This window comes from Nothoprocta perdicaria, unplaced genomic scaffold (genome assembly GCF_003342845.1).
Source record: "Nothoprocta perdicaria isolate Ctin4 unplaced genomic scaffold, notPer1 scaffold_256, whole genome shotgun sequence".
NCBI lineage: Eukaryota > Metazoa > Chordata > Aves > Tinamiformes > Tinamidae > Nothoprocta > Nothoprocta perdicaria.
The window spans coordinates 531,856-538,524 of NW_020455484.1; the positions used below are offsets into that span (position 1 = coordinate 531,856).

General features: G+C 43.7%; 1 protein-coding gene across 1 annotated transcript in view; it reads left to right on the forward strand.

The window, feature by feature from the left end:
• GRIN2B (glutamate ionotropic receptor NMDA type subunit 2B) overlaps positions 1 to 6,669 on the forward strand; it is a 168,836-nt gene that overhangs the window by 35,874 nt on the left and 126,293 nt on the right. The gene's annotated exons all lie outside the window — the stretch shown is intronic.

Sequence of the window (6,669 nt, forward strand, 5' to 3'; positions counted from 1 at the left end):
TTTTTTTAATTCCCAAGCCTTGTCTCAATTGATTATTATTACCATCTTCCAGGAGAGATAATGTGTTCCCTTGTAATGTTGTTCTAAGGGTTTTACAGTTTTACTGTGATCAGTGTTGTTATTTCGGTTAYTGTTATTAGTCAGTACATCTTTATTTGTGTACTGCTGGATGGCACATCACAAATGGGAGATCTGTGTGTCCTAATCTCCCGGGTTTTGGAAAGCACATGAGCYGAATTAGTTGTGAAGCACATAATGGGTCACTGCTGGCACGTCTTGACAATGGCTGATAGCAGTTAAAGGATTTAGCGATGCACAGCGAGCCCTCCACAGCTGCACTGGAAGGGACTGTCGTTTCCGCTGCTCTGGCTGTTGTCATGGTAACAAAGCTGGATTCCTAATCAGGAAGCACAGTCTGCTGTCCGCTTTGCCTCATGTTCTGCCCTTGCCCCGTTCCTGGCTTGGGTCAGTGCTGACAGATACTCATCAGGGTTGGAGGGGAGCCATGAGGAGGCAACTGTCAGCATCATGGTGGGAGAGGGGTCCCAGCTGGGCCAGGGAATGGGGTTAAGATGTTCCATACATCTCTCCTGACCAAAGGGAGCTCCAGGACCTTTCCCTGTCACTAAGGGCAAGTCCAACAGCAGCCATGGCTTGGAAGGGCCCATAGATCAGCTACTGGAGGAAAAGGAATGAGTCTTGTTAAAAGCAGGACCCTGATGAGAACTGGGAGGATATACTGGCTGTGTAGGCTGTCTTACGGGTAGAAGTGCTATATTTGTAAGGTTAGCAGCTGTTTGCCTTCTTCCTYGTAGACCGTGAGAAGTCGGAGGGCCAATTGAGGGAGTTAGCAGTTAGGAACCTAGGATACATCCACACTGCTTTATGGGATACTGTGCAGATCCTTACGTAGCACTCAGCAGGCTASAAGCTAGATCTAAGTGTACTACAACCATGTAACCACAAAATTAGCTCAAAGAGAGCCCTGCACTGCACTAAAGCCACTCTTTGGCTTCAGAGATTTAAGACAATACTTTTGCAAGGCATTACTGTGCCTTGTAGCCTTACTAGGTTGTCTAGACTTAGCTCTGGCACCGTTGACATGAGGCTGTGGCATTGTGCAATGTAGGCATGTCTTCAAGGGGTCTGGAACATGAGCAGGCTGTTGTTGGGAAGAACTGACTGAGCAAAAASATCACATCTTGTGTACTCTGTCTGTGCTGAGTATGTCTGCTACAAAGAAAAACTTGCTGGAAGAAAATCTTTCCAGGAAAATCTTTCTAGGTGGTATTACCTAGCCCATTCAACACCTGGAGAGGAGCATTTCAAGAAAAACCTAGATGTAGTAAAAAAGCACTTGGCACGTCAACAGGTAGTAATCTCCTTTCTGAGCCTATAAAACTATAAGCTTCTGTTAAACTTGGAGGAGATGGTGAGGAACAGTGGAAAAGAAAGTGTTGCATGCTTACGACCAGTAAAGATATCCTACCAAGACTCACCAGAGATGAGACAAGTCCGTGTTTACTGCTCACTTCCCAGTATGAGTGACTATGACTGTGCTGATTAAATTTCTCCTAGTGCTTCCATTGGAAATGTTGTTCATCTTCACTTTATATTGTCAGCTGTTGGGCAGCATTGCTGTACATTCTTAAAATGTTGCTTTCATTTTGCCTAGAGGATTGAGGGCTGTTTCAGTTAGAAGTCTAAGACAAAGAATTGACATTGTATAAGGAAGTAAAATGGTCTGTTTGGAGGAGCCCTGAGAATGGTTGGGTCCAAGACCAGGAGGACTTCTATGATAAATGTCTCCTGAAACAGACAACTTTATGGAGTGAAATGAAAATCTTTGCAAGACTCAACAGTGTGCTTTCAGCATAGCAGTGAATCAGGGAGCTATGTAATGGGCTGTACAGCATTCCATGCAGCAGACAACTGAAGTGAAGTTGGATACTGAAGYGGTACTCATGACTCTTAAAATAGCTTCCTGTGATAAAGGCTATTTATCACAACTATTTGTGAACCTATGGTGTTTTAACATTTTAAAATACACAAATATGTAAAAATATTGTTTCCTTCCCTAGATAACCTAGAAATGCATAATAAAGAGAGATTCCATGGGAAACATGAGGCCAGTGAGGCATACCTGTGAAGGCCATGTTTTCCCAGTGATGAACAGAGAGATTGTGTTCATAGCCTACTGCCGAAAGCATGGGGAACCTGACCATACTCTTGGCTGCACTTAAAAAGGGGGTGACTTTGAAGTTAATGGGATTGGTCTTATGAGTGAGAGGAGAAAAGCACCTATTAACAGATCTTAGAAATTACTGCGTAACATTATGAGCAGCTGGACATCAAATGAGCTGTGGAGTACTGGGCTGAAATCTCCCACTCAATGTGGTTCATTCACCAAGCCTACTTGCTGTGCAAGCATTGCCTGGAGACCACTGATGCCAGGATGGTGCATAATACATAGTTCTTAAACTGTTTCTTCTCTTCTTTCTTTGTTTCTTCACTAAGCAGAGAAGGATCTTCTCTGAGAGGAAAGGTGCACAGGCATCTATGGAGTGCAAGTGGAGGGATGCATAGTGCAAGGAGATATATRTATCCTACAATCACTGAGTTAATGAAAGGGTTGAATTCCTTGTGCTAGCCACTCAGCTTGAAGGGAAGGGTTTTCAGCTGGTTACCTCTCAGGTGGCAGATATTCATTATTTTTCTCCCAAAAAGGAGAAAAGGCACTTCTTCCTTCCATGGAATCTTCCTTCCATCTATCTGTAGCTAGATAACCACAGCAATGACTTTCTCTGTTTCCCAAATTACTTAGCTGAACCCTGAAATAAGCCTTTCTCGTGGCTATTCCCTTCCCATTAATATTGCCTTTTCTGACTTGTCTATGGAAGTACTTTTTTTGTTTTCTTGACACTAAGATTCTCTTGATGTATGTTAATTAGATGACTGCTTGCCTCCATGAAAGAGGAGGGCTTTATTTTGYCAGGGAGAAGAAAGCATAGTAATGCATGTCTCCATTCCCTTCCCACTCTACTTTGAAGGTATACAAGCTCCCTTCCCCTGATATTTGTCCAGGGCTCTGTAGTGAAGCAGCCAGTGTAATCCTTGGCTTCTTTCTGAGAGTACTAACCAGAGGCATAATTAGCTCTGAATGCATGTGCAGTGATGTAGACACTAATCTCAAGTAGGACTGGACTGCACCATCACCGCATTTAACAAAAATCATTTTCAGATGGTAATCCATTTCAGGCACTGCCAGCTTAGTTTGGAGTGGAACCAGCAAGTTGGAGACAAGGGAATTTGCCTATATTGCACCATCCTGCATCCTGAGGTGCCGATATGCATGCGCCTATGTACATATACAGGCACACACTAAGGAACCTGTGGTCAGTTATGTATGTTAAGAGAAGAAATAATGGGACAGAGTGAGACAAAGAGGAAGGAAAAGACAAAGGATCATGACAAACAGCTTTCCTCTTGCATGTGGTGCAGTGCTGGACAGTACCTTTCCTTTCACCTTTCATATCCTTATTTGTTCCTCTTTTGTCAAGGGCCCTGACTGGGCAACATTTTGACTGAATAGCTYGTTTCTCCCCAGCTTGCTATAGCTCCTGCTGATGCTTCCATCTACTTCCCACTCCCCCACTGCGCCAGAGTGTGTGGTTAAGAAAGAGGACAGACAACGGGCGATGCAGGAAAACAAGATGCCCCAGCTTTCTCTGAGTCAGTCAAAGAGCTATTTCTATGCCTAACACATCTCACCTTGGCTTTTATTCTCACAAATGCTTTCATTTCCATTATTGCTAACGGTCAGCAGAAGCAAATTCTCTTGCTGCTCCCTCATCCCTTTCATCACTGTGCCGTTCCTGGACAGATATCTGAGTGCCACATGTGCATATGTGATCTTGAAAAAGATACTGCAGCCAGGCTCATATGCAGATTTTGTTTAAACAATTACAAAACTTAGTATGGATAGAAAACTTTGAAGCATCTTCTTTTCAAGACAATAAGATCTAATTTGGAGCTTACAAAAAGGATAGTGTAGATCCTCATGGTCTCAGAAGTCTGTGAGTGTRAAGATGACTGAATTTACCCTCCCAAGTTCAGGAGAGGAAAGATGCACTGAGAATTCAGCTTTAGTTCTTTCTGAATTTTGTGACAGCCTCAAGGCAGGAAGCCAGTGACCTAGGCTAATAGAGTAGACCTTGCTATATTTGTAGGGCTGAATCCCCAGGTAAGAATGGTGAACTAATGCAGGGAAACAAAACCAGTTCCATTCTTCTTACACCTCAGGAGAAAACAAGGAACATGTAGAGGGTCATGAAATAGCTCTGGAGAAGCAAGTCTGGGTAGGCAGAAGGATGAGAGGAAATCTTGATTTGCACAAGAAGGAGACAATGTCTTTGTCTCTGTAGATTTTCATTTGAATACAGTGCTTTGCAGTCTACAAATACACTAGAAGACTTGGACCCAAACCCATCACCCCGTACACAGTGGAGGGATATGGAGGGTGACCTCCATCCCTTTTGAGAGGGATCTCAGCTGTTTCCTGCTGTTCTGTTCTTCTAGGTTTGAGAGGACTAAAAGGAAAAGAGAGAGGAAACAATTTTACCCAGATCTTTGGGAACCTTTCTCTCCACAGAGCCTCAAAAATGACTAATTAGCTTGCCACAAAAGCCATGGAAGTCCAGCCACTGTGCTGTGTGACTAGCTTTAGGTGAGCTCTTGAAGGCAGCCCTCACAGCCCAGTGTGATTTGAGTGAGCCTCCCTAGTTGCCTGGCATGAGAGGACCAGGTAAGTGGCTCACCAGACTCCCTCCTTTTTCAGAACATCTCTACAGTCCCAACAACCTGTCAGAGGGATGGTCTTGCTGCTCTCTGCCAGTCCTCCCCAGGTTCTGAGTACCACAGGGTAGCCCCAGCATCCGTAGGTCCGGACACCAGTGGGCCATGTCATACCCCATGCAGTACTGCAGGGAGCAATGTAGAGCCATTTGCTGTGGCTGCCAACACTGGCTCTAAGGAGCTTATGGCCACAGCAGTATTACGTGTGTGTGGTTGCCAGGGAAACACACAGGTTCTGATCTGGAACCAAAGCAATGGGAACTATAGCTTTTTTTTTTTTTTTTAAGAACACCCACTATGACCCTGTTAGAGATGAGGCAGCCGGATATGTGGCAGTGGGAAACATGCAGTCTATATAATCTAGCAGGGCAAGACTATTAGTCAGATCTAATGCCTTACTTTTGTCCCATTGCTAAAATCTCTCCTGTGTTAGAGAGTTTTCTTTTTTTTGAACTAAGAACCTTTTTTTGTTTTCTACTGGGAAAACTGAATAAGGTTGAAACCTTTTATAACTCTTTAACTTACGATGAAGACCTTGATGTCATCTGAACTTCAGGTCCTATGTGTTAGGTATTGCACAGATCCAGAGAAACAGACTGCTCTCCCCAAATAAGCTTACTACTTAAATAAGCAATGCAGAGTGTGAGAGAAAGTGGATATTACTGTTTCACCACAGAAAAGAGGAATGAAGGTCTTCGCAAACATACTCTGACCTATCCACAGCTGTGCAAGAGTGAGAGAAGATCTCCATCTTCTGAGAGACTCAGATGGAGTCTGATGCAATGCTGAGCATTGAATGCTGAAGGGCTTATCTAAATGGTCTCTTTGTACCTTTGGAGGCTAAGCTCATAATAAGGTTTGCTCATAATAAGAGACCAAAGGAATACTTGATGAAATGGAAGAGCAGTTAATTTAGAAATGATAAAAAGAAGAAGTATTTCATACAAGATAGTTGATTTGCAGAATTTATTCAATGGCCTCTTGCCAAATACTGTGACTGGACTTTTTTTTTAAGAGTGCTGGATTATTTTATGGCTGTTATTGATTGGCTACACTGCTGACATCCATTCAGTTTATAGYCAAATTTCAATCCTTATTCTGGAGGGTAGGAGAGCCAGAACAGAATCCCTGGGCAATCACTATGATGTAATTCGGTGGATGAATAATGGGGCACTCTGACTTTCCTCTTACTGTTACGTGCTGGCCACGTCAGGATACAAAGTTAAGTAGTGGACCAGCCTGAGCTGAGAGGTGAAAAGTCAGGATTGCATTGTCTAGACTAGGGTATAAAATAGCAGTTTATGTGAGGAATCTACCTAGGGTGATCAGTGGTTTCATCCATCCACATAATCTCATCAAACAAGGAAGCACACACATACAGAGGTGAAAATGGAAATGCAAGAGGCCTGGTATTAAAACTGTTTATCCTGGCAGCTTGCTAATTGCCATTTCCCCTCTGTGGAAAATGCTGGCATCCATATGTGATGCTTTGAGAAGCTGATGTGGGATACTATCATATACCAACCAGCTTTAACTAAGTATAAAATACACACATGTGCATCACATTAGTAACTAYAGGCCGGTGAGCCTCACCTCCATCCCCGGGAAAGTGATGGAGCAGCATCCTGGCTGCTCTCTCCAGACACATGGAGCAGAAGAAGGTGCTCAGGAGTAGCCAGCATGGATTCACCAAGGGGAAATCCTGCTTGACTAACCTGATCACCTTCTACGAAGGAATATCTAGCTGGATAGATGAGGGCAGAGCGGTAGATGTGGTCTATCTGGATTTGAGCAAGGCTTCTGACACTGTCCCTC